Raw genomic sequence first — 16,980 nt, 5'->3', positions numbered from 1 at the left:
CACAGCTGGGTGCCAAAGGCTATGGAAAAGGAATGCTTCAGAATTTATCTCTTTTGTCAGGTGTGACATTTTTCTTTTGCTTTTGGGGCCCAGTGTAAAGGTAACATATTCAGCTAAGTCCTTCCAAGAGTACATGCTGAATGGATATTTGTTTTCCTCCATGAGACTAGAAGGTGATGATGAAAGATTTAAAATCAAACTCCATTACAGGGACCTCTGTGAGACCAGAAGGGTGACGAGGGAATATTTAAAATCTAACACCATCCCAGGAGTTGACGCTTTGGCCATCATATCTGAAGGTAAGGGAGAGCTCCAGTAGACAAATGTTTCTGACTCTGACAGACTGGTCTGAATGACCCTCCCTCAGACTTCATCCCAGGACGATGCAGGAAACAGCCAGCCCAGAGCGCTCGACCCACATGCTTTTCTGTCATCCTTCCAGCATTTTATGGTGCACTTGCACTTAACTCATCTCTTAGCTGTTCTTCCTGAGTCTTTTTTCACGGCTCAACAAGTGGCAGCCACACAAGGCTAGGAATGTGTCAGAAGAGGCAAGAAACAATTGGAGAGATCCATTTAAAGTGGTTTGGTCAGAAAGATCTCTATTTAATAACCCTCAGTGGTTATTTTCGTGAACATTCCTCTCAGGTAAATAATTTCCTGCTCTTTCATGAGGAGCTACACGCTCAGAGCAAATGATGTTCTGAGATACTGGGCCAGCCCTTCATTCTAACAAGATCCATTCTCTGGAAAACCAAGTTCATTCCAGCTTCTGCCCCATGAGAGCACGCTTGGAGTCATGATGCCATCTATCTCCCTCGTGAAATATGCAGAAAATGAATCCCCAAATGGACTGCAAGCTTACATTACTACAGTGAATGACAGTTCAAAATTAAGGACGCTGAGGGCTGCTGGAAAACAAACACTTGGGTAAAAATGGAAAAGTTCTGGGAATTCCCTGGTGGTCCAGAGGTTGGGACTCCGCACTTCCTGGTTGGGGAGCTAGGATCCCACAGGCTACACGACGCAGTCAGAAAAAAAAAATGGAAAAGTTCTGTCAAGAGGTACGTGTTCTCTGTTTCTTTCCTGTTCTCTGTTAATATGAAGATCTAACTATTAACTTTAGAGGGAAAAGCATCATTCTGGAAGACTCTGAGAGAGAACTTCTCATCTTTTCAATTTATGTAATTCACTCTACTGGTTGGGTCTGTTCATTTCTATAACCCAGCACCTACAGAGCCCTCAGTGGGTGAGGAACTTCTCTTCCCCACTTCTTTGTGACTCCCTCTCATGTTGCCTTTAGCCCCTGAAACTAGCTCCCTTCCCTCACCTCAGAGCGCCCAGCCCAGCTGCCGCCACGTTAGTCTCCTCTTACCACATGGAGATGTCTAAGGGTGGATGTGTGCCTCCTAACTGGGTTATCCTCAGCATCTCCCTCTTAGTTTCTTCCTTTGAGTGTCAGTTGTTTTTTTTTCTTTTTGCCCCTCTCCTTCCTTTGATTTCTAAGGTCAAGTGGTCTCTCCAAACTGCTGAGGCTCACCCTCCCTACTCATATGAGTAATGCTACCCTCTCCAGTCTCTTTGGGATCTGCTGGGGCAGTTGTCCTTTCCTGCTTTCATCATTGTGGCAGAGACAACAAGTGCTCACCAAATACCCCATGGCCTCTCCTAAATTCCCCAGCCTCTTCTGACTACTTCTGGGCAAGGGAAAGTGACAGTGATGTGGGTCTCTCCCAGGCTGAGTTAGCTAAAAGCCTGTGTGCCTCCTTCATCCCTCTCCTCTCCTGCTGCAGTGACCTTGGGCACCAAAGGTCAAGAAGATCCTGTTGACAGGATGGAGGGACCAGATCTCCACGTCACTGAATGGACTCATGCTAACCTGCACTTCAGGGCAAGAAATAAACTTTTGCTGGACTAAGCCACTGAGATTTTTAAAAAGTTACCTCAGTCTCGTCAAGCCTATCTTGGCTAATACAATCCTCATCTCTTTCTTTCTCTTTTGCTACTGGATCGTTCCCCTCTTCTTGACCCAAGTTCAAGCCCCCACCCTTTTCTTTTTAACATCTTTATTGGAGTATAATTGCTTTACAATGGTCTGTTAGTTTCTGTTATATAACAGAGTGAATCAGCTATACATATACATATATCCCCATATCTCCTGCCCCTTGTGTCTCCCTCCCTCCCACCCTCCCTATCTCACCCCTCTAGATGGTCACAAAGCACCAAGCTAATCTCCCTGTGCTATGCGGCTGCTTCCCACTAGCTATCTATTTTACATTTGGTAGTGTATGTATGTTCATTCCACTCTCTCACTTCGTGTCAGCTTACCCTTCCCCCTTCCCATGTCCTCAAATCCATTCTCTAGTAGGTCTGCATCTTTATTCCCATCTTGCCCTTAGGTTCTTCATGAAGATTTCTTTTTTTTTTAGATTCCATATATATGTGTTAACATATGGTATTTTTCTCTTTCTGACTTACTTCACTCTGTATGACAGTCTCTAAGTCCATCCACCTCACTACAAATAACTCAATTTAGTTCCTTTTTATGGCTGAGTAATAGTCCATTGTATATATGTGCCACATCTTCCTTATCCATTCATCTGTCAATGGACACTTAGGTTGCTTCTATGTCCTGGCTATTGTAAATAGAGCTGCAATGAACATTGCGGTACATGACTCTTTTTGAATTGTGGTTTTCTCAGGGTATATGCCCAGTAGTGGGATTGCTGGGTGGTATGGTAGTTCTATTTTTAGTTTTTTAAGGAACGTCCATACTGTTCTCCATAGCGGCTGTATCAAATGACATTCCCACCCACAGTGCAAGAGGGTTCCCTTTTCTCCACACCCTCTCCAGCATTTATTGTTTGTAGATTTTTGATGATGGCCATTCTGACCAGTGTGAGGTGATACCTCTTTGTAGTTTTGTTTTGCATTTCTCTGATGATTAGTGATGTTGAGCATCCTTTCATGTGTTTGTTGGCAATCTGTATATCTTCTTTGGAGAAATGTCTATTTAGGTCATCTGCCCATTTTTGTATTGGGCTGTTTTTTTGATATTGAGCTGCATGAGCTGCTTGTATATTTTGGAGATTAATCCTTTGTCAGTTGCTTCATTTGCAAATATTTTCTCCCATTCTAGGGGTTGTCTTTTCGTCTTGTTTATGGTTTTCTTTGCTGTGCAAAAGCTATTAAGTTTCATTAGGTCCCATTTGTTTATTTTTGTTTTTATGTTCATTTCTCTAGGAATTGGGTCAAAAAGGATCTTGCTGTGATTTATATTGTAGAGTGTTTTGCCTATGTTTTCCCCTAAGAGTTTTTTTTTTTTGTGGTACGCGGGCCTCTCACTGTTGTGGCCTCTCCCGCTGCGGAGCACAGGCTCCGGACGCGCAGGCTCAGCAGCCATGGCTCACGGGCCCAGCCGCTCCACGGCATGTGGGATCTTCCTGGACCAGGGCACGAACCCACATCCCCTGCATTGGCAGGTGGACTCTCAACCACTGCGCCACCAGGGAAGCCCTGAGAGTTTTATAGTGCCTGGCCTTACATTTAGCTCTTTATTCCATTTTGAGTTTATTTTTGTGTATGGTGTTAGGGAGTGTTCTAAGTTCTTTCTTTTACATGCAGCTGTCCAGTTTTCCCAACACTAATTATTGAGGAGGCTGTCTTTTCTCCATTGTATATTCTTGCCTCCTTTATCAAAAATAAGGTGACCATATGAGCGTGGTTTTATCTCTGGGATTTCTATCCTGTTCCGTTGATCTATATTTCTGTTTTTGTGCCAGTACCATACTGTCTTGATTACTGTAGCTTTGTAGTATAGTCTGAAGTCAGGGAGCCTGATTCCTCCAGCTCCGTTTTTCCTTCTCAAGATAGCTTTGGCTATTGGGGGTCTTTTGTGTTTCCATACAAATTGTGAAATTTCTTGTTCTACTTCTTTGAAAAATTCCATTGGTAGTTTGATAGGGATTGCATTGAATCTGTAGATTGCTTTGGGTAGTATAGTCATTTTCACAATGTTGATTCTTCCAATCCAAGGACATGGTATATCTCACCATCTGTTTGTATCATCTTTCATTTCTTTCATCAGTGTCTTATAGTTTTCTGAATACACGTCTTTTGTCTCCCTAGGTAGGTTTATTCCTAGGTATTTTATTTTTTTCATTGCAACGGTAAATGGGAGTGTTTCCTTAATTTCTCTTTTAGATTTTTCATCATTAGTGTATAGGAGATTTCTGTGCATTAATTTTATATCCTGCTACTTTACCAAATTCATTGATTAGCGCTAGTAGTCTTCTGGTAGCATCTTTAGGATTCTCTATGTATAGTATCATGTCCTCTGCAAACACTGACAGCTTTACTTCTTCTCTTCTGATCTGGATTCCTTTTATTTCTTTTTCTTCTCTGATGGCTGTGGCTAAAACTTGAAATACTATATTGAATGACAGTGGTGACAGTGGGCAACCTTGTCTTGTTCCTGATCTTAGTGGAAATGGTTTCAGTTTTTCACCATTGAGAATGATGTTAGCTGTGTGTTTGTCATATATGGCCTTTATTATGTTGAGGTAAGTTCCCTCTATGCTTACTTCTGGCGGGTTTTTATCATAAATGTGTGTTGAATTTTGTTGAAAGCTTTTCCTGCATCTGTTGCGATGATCATATGGTTTTTATCCTTCAATTTATTAATATGGTATATCACATTGATTGATTTGCGTGTATTGAAGAATCCTTTCTGGGATTATTCATGGGATAAACCACACTTGATCGTGGTGTGTGGTCCTTTAAATGTGCTGTTGGATTCTATTTGCTAGTATTTTGTTGAGGATTTTTGCATCTATGTTCATCAGTGATATTGGCCTGTAGTTTTCTTTTTTTGTGACATCTTTGTCTCGTTTTGGTATCAGGGTGATGGTGGCCTTGTAGAATGAGGTTGGGAGTGTTCCTCCCTCTGCTATATTTTGGAAGAGTTTGAGAAGGATAGGTGTCAGCTATTCTCTAAATGTTTGATATAATTCGTCTGTGAAGCCATCTGGTCCTGTGCTTGTGTATGTGATTGGTCTGTTTATATTTTCTATTTCTTCCTGGTTCAGTCTTGGAAGGTTGTGCTTTTCTAAGAACTTGTCAATTTCTTCCAGGTTGTCCATTTTACTGGCATATAGTTGCTTATAGTAAACTCTCATGATCCTTTGTATTTCTGCAATATCAGTTGTTACTTCTCCTTTTCCATTTCTAATTCTATTGATTTCAGTCTTCTTTTTTCTTGATGAGTGTGGCTAATTGTTTACCAATTTTGTGTATCTTCTCAGAGAAGCAGGTTTTAGTTTTATTGATCTTTGCTATTGTTTCCTTCATTCCTTTTTCTTTTTTTTTTTTTTAAATTTACGAATATTTCATTGTTGTAAAGTTAAAGCCATAAAAATAATCAAATGGCCTACTATCATACCGTTAGAAGAAAAAAAAAAAAGGTGTTCATGAGAGTTCCATATTAGAATACAAGTTTTCCTTAGGCACCTGTTTATGTATGCTATTCTGCTCTTTACAATAAATAATTAAATTTAAAAGACTTAATTCCTCACTTTTAAGACCTTATTAGTTTACAAATTACATATTGACCTATGCTAAATTTTATACCGACCCATGCTAATGAATTCAGTACAGAAAACAAAAAACACTGCACTCAAGCAAACTACATATATATATATATATATATATATATATATAAAACTTATATGAGAATTGCTACTCCAGCTTTCTTTTGGTTTCCATTTGCATGAAATACCTTTTTCCATCCCCTTACTTTCAGTCTGTATGTGTCTCTAGGTCTGAAGTGGGTCTCTTGTAGACAGCAAATATATGGGTCTTGTTTTTGTATCCATTCAGCCAATCTGTGTCTTTTGGTGGGAGCATTTAGTCCATTTACATTTAAGGTAATTTTCGATATGTGTGTTCCCATTCCCATTTTCTTAATTGTTTGGGGTTTGTTATTGTAGGTCTTTTCCTTCTTTTGTGTTTCTTGCCTAGAGAAGTTCCTTTAGCAGTTGTTGTAGAGCTGGTTTGGTGGTGCTGAACTCTCTCAGCTTTTGCTTGTCTGTAAAGGTTTTAATTTCTCCATCAAATCTGAATGAGATCCTTGCTGGGTAGAGTAATCTTGGTTGCAGGTTTTTCTCCTTCAACACTTTAAATATGTCCTGCCAGTCCCTTCTGGCTTGCAGAGTTTCTGCTGAAAGATCAGCTGTTAACCTTATGGGGATTCCCTTGTGTGTTATTTGTTGTTTTTCCCTTGCTGCTTTTAATATGTTTTCTTTGTATTTAATTTTTGACAGTTTGATTAATATGTGTCTTGGCGTATTTCTCCTTGGATTTATCCTGTATGGGACTCTCTGTGCTTCCTGGACTTGATTAACTATTTCCTTTCCCATATTAGGGAAGTTTTCAACTATAATCTCTTCAAATATTTTCTCAGTCCCTTTCTTTTTCTCTTCTTCTTCTGGAACCCCTATAATTCGAATGTTGGTGCGTTTAATGTTGTCCCAGAGGTCTCTGAGACTGTCCTCAGTTCTTTTCATTCTTTTTTCTTTATTCTGCTCTGCAGTAGTTATTTCCACTATTTTATCTTCCAGGTCACTTATCCGTTCTTCTGCCTCAGTTATTCTGCTATTGATCCCATCTAGAGTACTTTTAATTTCATTTATTGTGTTGTTCATCGTTGCTTGTTTCATCTTTAGTTCTTCTAGGTCCTTGTTAACTGATTCTTGCATTTTGTCCATTCTATTGTCCATTCTATCTCCAAGATTTCGGATCAACCTTACTATCATTATTCTGAATTCTTTTTCCGGTAGACTGCCTATTTCCTCTTCATTTGTTAGGTCTGGTGGGTTTTTATCTTGCTCCTTCATCTGCTGTGTGTTTTTCTGTCTTTTCATTTTGCTTATCTTACTGTGTTTGTGGTCTCCTTTTTTGCAGGCTGAAGGTTCGTAGTTCCTGTTGTTTTTTGTGTCTGTCCCCAGTGGCTAAGGTTGGTTCAGTGGGTTGTGTCGGCTTCCTGGTGGAGGGTACTAGTGCCTGTGTTCTGGTGGATGAGGCTGGATCTTGTCTTTCTGGTGGGCAGGTCCACGTCTGGTGGTGTGTTTTGGGGTGTCTGTGGACTTATTATGATTTTGGGCAGCCTCTCTGCTAATGGGTGGGGTTGTGTTCCTGTCTTGCTAGTTGTTTGGCATAGGATGTCCAGCACTGTAGCTTGCTGGTCGTTGAGTGAAGCTGGGTGCTGGCGTTGAGATGGAGATCTCTCGGAGATTTTTGCTGTTTGATATTATGTGCAGCTGGGAGGCCTCTTGTGGACCAGTGTCCTGAAGTTGGCTCTCCCACCTCAGAGGCACAGCACTGACTCCTGGCTGCAGCACCAAGAGCCTTTCATCCACAGGGCTCCTTAATTTGGGATGATTCGTTGACTATTCAGGTATTCCACAGATGCAGGGTATATCAAGTTGATTGTGGAGCTTTAATCCGCTGCTCCTGAGGCTGCTGGGAGAGATTTCCCTTTCTCTTCTTTGTTCTCACAGCTCCCAGGGGCTCAGCTTTGGATTTGGCCCCGCCTGTGCGTGTAGGTCGCCGGAGGGCGTCTGTTCTTTGCTCAGACAGGCCGGGGTTAAAGGAGCCGCTGATTCGGAGGCTCTGGCTCACTCAGGCCGGGGGGTAGGGAGGGTCACGGAGTGTGGGGCGGGCCTGCAGCGGCAGAGGCCGGCGTGACGTTGCAGCCTGAGGCGCGCCGTGCGATCTCCCGGGCGAGTTGTCCCTGGATCCCGGGACCCTGGCAGTGGCGGGCTGCACAGGCTCCCCGGAAGGGCGTGTGGCTAGTGACCTGTGTTCGCACACAGGCCTCCTGGTGGCGGCAGCAGCGTCCTTAGCATCTCATGTCTGTCTCTGGGCTCTGCACTTTTAGCCGCGGCTCGCGCCCGTCCCTGGAGCTCTCTCAAGCAGCGTTCTTAATCCCCTCTCCTCGTGTACCAGGAAACAAAGAGGGACGTAAAAGTCTCTTGCCTCTTCGGCAGGTCCAGACTTTTCCCCGGACTCTCTCCCGGCTAGCCGCGGTGCACTAACGCCCTGCAGGCTGTGTTCACGCCGCCAACCTCAGTCCTCTCCCGGCGCTCCGACAAAAGCCGGAGCCTCAGCTCCCAGTCCCGCCCGCCCCGGCGGGCGAGCAGAAACGCCTCTCGGCTGGTGAGTTCCGGTCGGCCCGATCCTCTGCGCTGGAATCTGTCCGCTTTGCCCTCCGCACCCCTATTGCTGTGCTCTCCTCCGCGGCTCCCAAGCTCCCCCACTCCGCCTCCCGAAGTCTCCACCTGCGAAGGGGCTTCCTAGTGTGTGGACACTTTTCCTCCTTCACAGCTCTCTCCCGCTGGTGCAGGACCCGTCCCTATCCTTTTGTCTCTGTTTAGTTTTTTCTTTTGCCCTAACCAGGTACGTGGGGGGTTCCTTGCCTTTTGGGAGGTCTGAGGTCTTCTGCCAGCGTTCAGTAGGTGCTCCGTAGGAGTTGTTCCACGCGTAGATGTATTTCTGGTGTATCTGTGGGGAGGAAGGTGATCTCCGCGTCTTACTCTTCCGCCATCTTCCCGGAAGTCCCCATTCCTTTTTCATTTTTTCTGATCTGATCTTTATGATTTCTTTTGCCTGCTAACTTTGCTGTCTTTTTGTTCTTCTTTCCCTAATTGCTTTAGGTGTAAAGTTAGGTTGTTTATTTGAGATGTTTCTTGTTTCTTGAGGTAGGATTATATTGCTATAAACTTCCTGCTTAGAACTGCTTTTGCTGCATCCCATAGGTTTTGGTTCATTGTGTTTTCATTGTCATTTGTTTCTAGGATTTTTTTGATTTCCTCAGTTATCTCTTGGCTATTTCATAGTGTATTGTTTAGCCTCCATGTGTTTGTATTATGTACAGATTTTTTCCTGTAATTGATATCTAGTATCAAAGCATTGTGGTCAGAAAAGATACTTGATATGATTTCAATTTTCTTACATTTACCACGCTTGATTTGTGACCTGAGATATGATCTATCCTGGAGAATGCTCCATGAGTACTTGAGAAGAAAGTGTATTCTGTTGTTTTTGGATGGAATGTCCTATAAATATCAATTAAGTCCATCTTGTTTAATGTATCATTTAAAGCTTGTGTTTCCCAATTTATTTTCGTTTTGGAAGATCTGTCCATTGGTGAAAGTGGGGTGTTAAAGTCCCCTACTATGAGTGTATTACTGTCGATTTCTGCTTTTATGGCTGTTAGCATTTGCCTATGTATTGAGGTGCTCCTATGTTGGGTGCATAAATATTTACAATTGTTATATCTTCTTCTTGGATTGTCCATTGATCATTAAGTAGTGTCCTTCTTTGTCTCCTGTAATAGTCTTTGTTTTAAAGTCTGTTTTGTCTGATATGATAATTGCTACTCCAGCTTTCTTTTGATTTCCATATGCATGGAATATCTTTTACACCCCCTCACTTTCAGTCTGTATGTGTCCCTAGGTCTGAAGTGGGTCTCTTGTAGACAGCATATATATGGGTCTTGTTTTTGTATCCATTCAGCCAGTCTATGTCTTTTGGTTGGAGCATTTAACCCATTTATATTTAAGGTTATTATCGATATCTATGTTCCTATTATCATTTTCTTAATTGTCTTGGGTTTTTTATTGTAGGTCTTCTCGTTCTCTTGAGTTTCCTGCCTAGAGAAGTTCCTTTAGCATTTGTTGCAAAGCTGGTTTGGTGGTGCTGAATTCTGTTAGGTTTTGCTTGTCTGTAAAGGTTTTAATTTCTCCGTGGAATCTGAATGAGATCCTTGCTGGGTAGAGCAATCTTGGTTGTAGGCTTTCATCACTTTAAATATGTCCTGCCACTCCCTTCTGGCTTGCAGAGTTTCTGCTGAAAGATCAGCTGTTAACCTTATGGGGATCCCCTTGTATGTTATTTGTTGTTTTTCCCTTGCTGCTTTTAATATTTGTTCTTTGTATTTAATTTTTGATAGTTTGATTAATATGTGTCTTGGTATGTTTCACCTTGAATTTACCCTGTATGGGACTCTCAGCATTTTCTCGACTTGATTGACTATTTGCTTTCCCATATTAGGGAAGTTTTCGACTATAATATCTTCAAATATTTTCTCAGTCCCTTTCGGACCCCTATAATTCAAATGTTGGTGTGTTTCATGTTGTCCCAGAGGTCTTTGAGACTGTCCTCAATTCTTTTCATTCTTTTTTCTTTTTTCTGCTCTGCAGTAGTTATTTCCACTATTTTATCTTCCAGGTCACTTCTCCGTTTTTCTGCCTCAGTTATTCTGCTATTGATCCCTTCTAGAGAATAATTTCATTTATTGTGTTATTCACCATTGTTTGTTTGCTCTTTAGTTCTTCTAGGTCCTTTTTAAATGTTTCTTGTATTTTCTCCATTCTATTTCCAAGATTTTGGATCATCTTTACTATCATTACTCTGAATTCTTTTTCATGTAGACTGCCTATTTCCTCTTCATTTGTTTGGTCTGGTGGGATTTTACTTTACTACTTCATCTTCTGTGTGTTTCCCTGTATTCTCATTTTGCTTAACTTACTGTGTTTGGGGTCTCCTTTTCACAGGCTGCAGGTTCGTAGTTCCCATTGTTTTTGATGTCTGCCCCCAGTGGCTAAGGTTGGTTCAGTGGGTTGTGTAGGCTTCTTGGTGGAGGGGAGTAGTGCCTATTTTCTGGTGGATGAGGCTGCATATTGGGTTTCTGGTGGGCAGGACCTCGTCCAGTGGTGTATTTTGGGGTGTCTGTCACCTTATTATGATTTTAGGCAACCTCTCTGCTAATGGGTGGGGTTGTGTTCCTGTCTTGCTAGTTATTTGGCATAGGGTGTCCAGCACTGTAGTTTGCTCATGGTTGAGTGGAGCTGAGTCTTAGCATTGAGGTGGAGATCTCTAGGAGAGCTTTCACAGTTTGATATTACGTGGAGCTGGGAGATCTCTGGTGGACCAATGTCCTGAACTTGGCTCTCCGACCTCAGAAGCACAGGCCTGATACCTGGCCAGAGCACCAAGACCCTGTGAGCCACATGGCTCAGAAGAAAAGGGAGGAAAAAAGAATGAAAGAAAGAAAAGAAAAGAAAAGAAAGTAATTAAAATAAAAGAAAATATTAAAAATTAATTTAAAAAAAAGAAAAGAAAGAAAGAAGAGTCCAACCAAATGACAAAACAAATCCATCAATGATAACAAGTGCTAAAAACTATACTTAAAAAAATAAAAATAAAAGTAAACAGACAGACAGAACCCTAGGACAAATGGTAAAAGCAAAGGTATACAGACAAAATCACTTGAGGAAGCATACACATACACACTCACAGAAAGAGAAAAAGGAAAAAAAAAAAAAAGAAATATATATCATTGCTCCCAAGGTCCAGCGCCTCAATTTTGGGGTGACTCGTTGTCTATTCAGGTATTCCAGAGATGCAGGGTACATCAAGTTGATTGTGGAGATTTAATCTGCTGCTCCTGAGGCTGCTGGGAGAGATTTCCCTTTCTCTTCTTTGTTCGCACAGCTCCTGGGGTTCAGGTTTGGATTGGCCCCGCCTCTGTGTGTAGGTCGTCTGAGGGTGTCTGTTCTTCACTCAGGCAGGACAGGGTTAAAGTAGCAGCTGATTCGGGGGCTCTGGCTCACTGAGGCCGGGGGGAAGGAGGGGTATGGATGCGGGGTGAGCCTGTGGCGGCAGAGGCCAGCGTGATGTTGCACCAGCCTGAGGCGCGCCGTGTGTTCTCCCGGGGAAGTTGTCCCTGGATCCTGGGACCCTGGCAGTGGCGGGCTGCACAGGCTCCCGGGAGGGCAGGTGTGGATAGTGACCTGTGCTCGCACACAGGCTTCTTGGTGGCTGCAGCAGCAGCCTTAGCATTTCATGCCCCTCTCTTGTGTCCACCCTGGTAGTCACGGCTCACGCCTGTCTCTGGAGCTCGTTTAGGCGGTGCTCTGAATCCCCTCTCCTCAGGCACCCCAAAACAATGGTCTCTTGCCTCTTGCGCAGGTCCAGACCTTTTCCCGGACTCCCTCCCGGCTAGCTGTGGCGCACTAGCCCCCTTCAGGCTGTGTTCACGCAGCCAACCCCAGTCCTCTCCCTGGGATCTGACCTCTGAAGCCCAAGCCTCAGCTCCCAGCCCCCGCCCGTCCCAGCGGGTGAGCAGACAAGCCTCTCGGGCTGGTGAGGGCTGGTCGGCACCGATCCTCTGTGCGGGAATCTCTCCACTTTGCTCTCTGCATCCCTGTTGCTGTGCTCTCCTCCGTGGCTCCGAAGCTTCCCCCCTGTCACCCCCCATCTCCGCCAGTGAAGGGGCTTCCTAGTGTGTGGAAACCATTCCTCCTTCACAGCTGCCTCCCACTGGTGCAGGTCCCGTCCCTATTCTTTTGTCTGTTTTTTCTTTTGCCCTACCCAGGTACGTGGGGAGTTTCTGGCCTTTTGGGAGGTCTGAGGTCTTCTGCCAGCGTTCAGTAGGTGTTCTGTAGGAGTTGTTCCACATGTAGATGTATTTCTGGTGTATGTGTGGGGAGGAAGGTGATTGCCTCGCCTTACTCTGCTGACATCTTGAAGGTCTCTGAAAAGCCCCAACCCTTAAAACCCAACTTAAATGCTAATACCACTTTGTGAATCCTTCCTGAATTGTCCCACTTGAAAATTCATTGCTCATGTTTTCATGTTCCCACAGGGATCTGTGCTAGCATTTTACATGTATTGACTAATCGTTACAAAAATCCCTATTTTTTCTGGAGAAAATCATAATCCCAAAGATACATGCACCCCAATGTTCATTGCAGCACTATTTACAAAGCCAGGACATGGAAGCAACCTAAATGTCCATTGAGAGAGGAATGGACAAAAAGATGTTGTACATATATACAATGGAATATTACTTAGCCACAAATAAGAATGAAATAATGTCATTAGCAGCAACATGGATGGACCTAGAAATTATCATACTAAGTGAAGTAAGTCAGACAGAGAAAGACAAATATCATATGATATTGCTTATATGTGGAATCTAAAAGAATGGTACAAATGAACTTATTTACAAAACAGAAACAGACTCACAGACTTTGAAAACAAACTTATGATTACCAAAGGGGAAACATGGGAGGAGGGATAAATCAGGAGTCTGGGATTAACATATACACACTACTATATATAAAACAGATAATCAACAAAGAGCTACTGTATAGTGTAGGGAACTCTACTCAATATTCTGTCATAACCTATATGGGAAAAAATCTGCAAAAGAATGAATATAGGTATATGCATAACTGAATCACTTTACTGTACACCTGAAACTAACACAACATTGTAAATCAACTGTAGTCCAATATAAAATAGAAATTAAATTTAAAAATAAGCAAAATTCCTACTTTTACAGATGCAACTCTCTTATAACATTGATTCCATTTTTCTTTGAATGTTCTTTTGTGCTTGCCTGTTTCCCACTATGACTGTAAACCACTCAAAGGCAAAGCCTCCCTACTCTGTCATGATTAACAAACTTATTATCTTTATTCCTGACTTTTTCCTGAAGGACTGTACTTTAATTCCCAATGTGTCTCCAGTTTTTCAGCTTTCTACACCAGGTCCTGCTTCAGGCCACCTAAGCCATTTCTATGCAAACAGCACTTGCACCTGGTGCACGAGTTTGAGTTCTTGTCTAGCCTGTCCATTGTGCCTTCAATCCAGTCAGTACCAAAATCGACAGATTTCACATGTAAAATCTCTCTCTCCTCTGCCCCTTCCTTTTATTTATTTATTTGGCTGTGCCGGGTCTTAGTTGCGGCATGCGGTATCTTTGTTGCCGTGTGTAGGATCTTCATTGCAGCATGCGGGATCTTTAGTTACGGCATGTGAACTCTTAGTTGTGGCATGGGGGATCTAGTTCCCCGACCAGGTGTCAATCCTGGGCCCCCTGCATTGGGAGCATGGAGTCTTAGCCACTCGACCACCAGGGAAGTCCCTGCTTCTTCCTTTTAAATCCCAAAGCTACTACTCGAATTTTGGCCCCTGTGATCTTTCTTGATACTCTCCTAGAAGATTTCCTAACGCCCATGTTAGATGCTCCTATCAGATTAGCATTTCCCAAACCCAGAACTGATGAATTTCTTTTCTCCGAAGTGCTCCGTGTTTCTTTTCTATCTATTGGTTTAAGCACACAATTCCTGGTCTTTGTGAACCACCACAATCAGGCCCAGATGCCTTCTCTCATCTCACTGCCTTCTCTCTGTCCTTGACCATGTGATGATCTCCCAACTATTTAATTGGGTCCAGAGTTTCCCAGCTTTGCAACTTCATCCTCCTGGTTCCTGTTTTCCTGAAGGCCTTTCTCCCTCTGCCTGTTGAATCCCATTCATTCTGCGAGCTATGCCTTTTATTCAAGGTCTATGTGTTGCTGATTTATGCCCTTCACTACTGCATAGAACCTGGGCCTGTCACTGCACATTCCTTGTATCGTTCCTTCCAGAATGCCTGCTACGTAGCTACTCATTAAATATCAGTTATATTGAATGGAAAATAAATGTAATGAATGTTACAAGCTTCCAAGTTTCTCCAAAATCCCTGAAAGAAGTTCTAACCTTTGTAGGAAATATTTTACAGGAAAGGGGTGAGTTGCTCATTAGAACATTTCCTTGCTTTATGTCCCTCATCCATAAGAGGAAAAATATGTCCTCTTGAATCTCAAATATCTGGACATTCGCCTCTCAATAAATCATGGTCTCTGGCATATTTTCCAGTGCAAGTTTACATTTTATTTCCATGTCACTTTGCCTAAAATGGTCACAGATTTTAGCTCCAATTTTCACCTCTGCATATTCCATTTGCTAGCTTAAAAAACCCTCAAAATTGAGAACCTGGACACAATTCCTATCTTAAGAGGTACGGTAAATAGTAAAATATTAACCCCAAAGAGGTGGTGCAACAAAAAGTCTCCTAATCTTTACTGAAAGTATTAAATTTTTGTAAATGTTAGGTCTTAAAGTCATGTCATTAGTTCATGGGATTGAGGATGTTTCCATTTTACAGGAAAACTAAGAATTTAACGCTGAAATCTAGACAGTTGCCATGCTATTTCTTAGAACTCATAAATTGGGTGCTAAAATGGTCTTGTCTTCCTCTGTTTTTATTTTATTCCTGACCTAGGCAGTTGGTTCATTATGAATAATGAATTTGGCATAGGAAAAGAGTTGTTTGGCTAAAAGCAATAATATTTTTTAAAATTAGGAAACCAGGATATGAAAGGTTAGCAAGTCACTGTAAGCATTTTGAATTTACGAAGCAATGGAATCGGATTTCAGATTAATATATCTTTGTCTTTTCTCTGCAGTTTATAGTGACTTAGTATATACTGCAGCCAAATGCTGTTGAAATCGTTTGTAACTTTAGGTAAAGGAATATGCTTAACAAAAGAAGTTTCATGAACCAAATAGCCCTGTCATTTTTACAAATGGAACCAATGTTCTTCACTAGGGTCAGAAACCAGTTAGACCACTTGGATGGATCTCAAAGGAATGATGCTGAGTGAAAAAGGCCATTTTTAAAAGGTGACAAACTACACGATTCCATTTAAATAACATTTGTGAAATAACAAAATTATAGATACGGAGATTAGTGGTTGCCAGGGGTTAGAAACTGGGAAGGAAGTGTGCGGAGGAGGTGGGTGTGGTGGTTACATGAAGCTTCACAGGTGATAAAGCTGCATAAAACCACACCCACACACAACCACACACAACCACACCCACACCCACACACAACCACCCACACACAACCACCCACACACAACCACCCCCCCACACACACAACCACACACACACAACCACACCCACACACAAACACACACACACAACCACACCCACACACCCACACACCCACACACACACACACACACACAACCACACACACACACACGCACCTGCGCCAAAATCTGAGTGTACTACAGTTATGCAAGATGGTATCATTGGGAGAAAGGGTTGGGTGAAAAGTACACGCCACCTCCTGTACATTTTTGTTTTTGGCAATTTCCTGTGAACCTATGATTATTTCAAAATTAGAAGTTCTTTAAAAATCAGACATTTCCTTGTCACTTTAGAGAGGGGCCTATGAAGTCAGGTGGTAACATAAGGAAGTGAGGTGGCTGGGGATTGGGAGGGTGAGAACTGGCTGGTATCAAGGAGGCAGCTGCTACTAGGCTCCTACCATGGTGGGACTGTGCACCTGGAATTGCTGAGTCTTCTGAGTGCTGTTTTTAGAAAATGCCAGAAATTGAAAATTCAAATCAGTATCTCTTGACTTTTATTGACAATTAATTAATTCAAACTTTTTGGAACACTGTATGTAAGCCAAACTAAAGATACTGGAGGGCTGGATTCAGTCTTAACGATTCATGTGCAAACTCAGCTTCAGGCCAGAGGCTGAGTTTGGCCACCAGATGATTCGCCCACTCCACACACTGGTCATCTCAGTACGCGGCTCAACGCTCCTCTGTGCTGCCTTACAGAAGACGGAGAAATGGGGAAGCAGGCTGCTAATGAAAATGGCATGAGCCCCCAGTCACTGACACCCGGGACTCTGGAGAATGCGGGTTTGACTCTGGAATCCCCCTGCAGGCTCTGACCTAGACCTTCACACCCACCTCCTCAGCATGGTGCCTGGAAATAGCAGGTGCTCAGCTTGCCTTTTTAGAGGTGTTCATTTGTTCTTTTCCGGCTGTCTTAGTTTTTATTTTTTTAAAGCTAAATGAATTCTACAAAAACTGAGAATATGACCCAGAATCTGGTATCCTATGCTCTGGTTTTCCGGAAGCGAATACAATAGCCTGGTGAACACATCTTATATGAGCAGCGCTCATAACTCCGTGTCTGTCTGAAGCTCTGAGCGTAAGCTAATTTTTTGCTAATTAGTGCAAATGAGCAAAGGGAGGTGCCGATAAGGTCGTTATTCTGGGTTTGG

At 42.7% G+C, this 16,980-nt stretch overlaps 1 protein-coding gene across 3 annotated transcripts in view; it reads right to left on the bottom strand.

Annotated features, from left to right (window-relative positions):
• The window catches only part of FAT3 (FAT atypical cadherin 3), a 574,942-nt gene that overhangs the window by 77,571 nt on the left and 480,391 nt on the right, over positions 1 to 16,980 (bottom strand). The window lies entirely within an intron of this gene.

This window comes from Orcinus orca, chromosome 8 (assembly GCF_937001465.1).
Source record: "Orcinus orca chromosome 8, mOrcOrc1.1, whole genome shotgun sequence".
Taxonomy (NCBI): domain Eukaryota; kingdom Metazoa; phylum Chordata; class Mammalia; order Artiodactyla; family Delphinidae; genus Orcinus; species Orcinus orca.
Note: the sequence above shows the minus strand (reverse complement) of the source record. Positions and strands in the feature narration are given on the sequence as shown.